The sequence below is a fragment of the Alligator sinensis genome, unplaced genomic scaffold, assembly GCF_000455745.1.
Source record: "Alligator sinensis unplaced genomic scaffold, ASM45574v1 scaffold598_1, whole genome shotgun sequence".
NCBI lineage: Eukaryota > Metazoa > Chordata > Crocodylia > Alligatoridae > Alligator > Alligator sinensis.
Genome location: NW_005842669.1, coordinates 261,823 through 262,610, shown reverse-complemented (window position 1 = coordinate 262,610; position 788 = coordinate 261,823).

The window sequence follows — 788 nt, the reverse complement described above, 5'->3', positions numbered from 1 at the left end:
TTTTGATTATCACTACCTCCATTGTGGAGGCACATATAGGGCACAGAAGACACTCAGCAAATTCCAAAGTACAGGAAATGATGCATGGTCCCTGAGAGGAAGAAATTAGCTACCTCATACCTAATAAAGGAGTCCCTCATCAAGGATATAACCCATGATCTCAGGCCCACATACCTGGAGTGATTGCCTGCTCTTAATGTAAAAGTAGTTTTGGTAAAAGAAGGAAAGATGAAAAGTACAGGTCTGCTCAGTGGATCATGTTAAATGCAAATGAAATGTTCTGAATGTTTAGCTCCAAGCTGGTAATATATTATATATGGCACCTGTGCAGATGGAAATTGTATCTGATTCATAACAAGGCCAGTTCTGAACAGACCTTCACTGAGAGAACAAAAAAGTTTCTTGTATGTCCATATTACTATTTCTGATGACATATTTCAAATTTCCATTCCAGATCTTTGGGGGACAGAACCTTTAAAAGAAGGTAGAGAAAATGAACAAAGATTGCCGTAAAAAACAATTTCCTCTAAACTTAACCTCAAACTGGAATCATTTGTTGAAGCTTAAAGCCCAATGCTGAGTGTAAGCATAGGCAATCTCAATTACAATTTGGCAGTTATAAGCAACTGAAAATCTGGAGATAACTTTAGGAAATAGTAGTTTTGCATAGCCATGCAAAAATTAAACTTGTCTTTTGCATGGGGGGGGGGGTTGTTTTGTTTGTTTTTTACTTACTTAACATGCAGAATCTGTGTAAAGTTCCCAAATTTTTCATCTACAGCATCTGC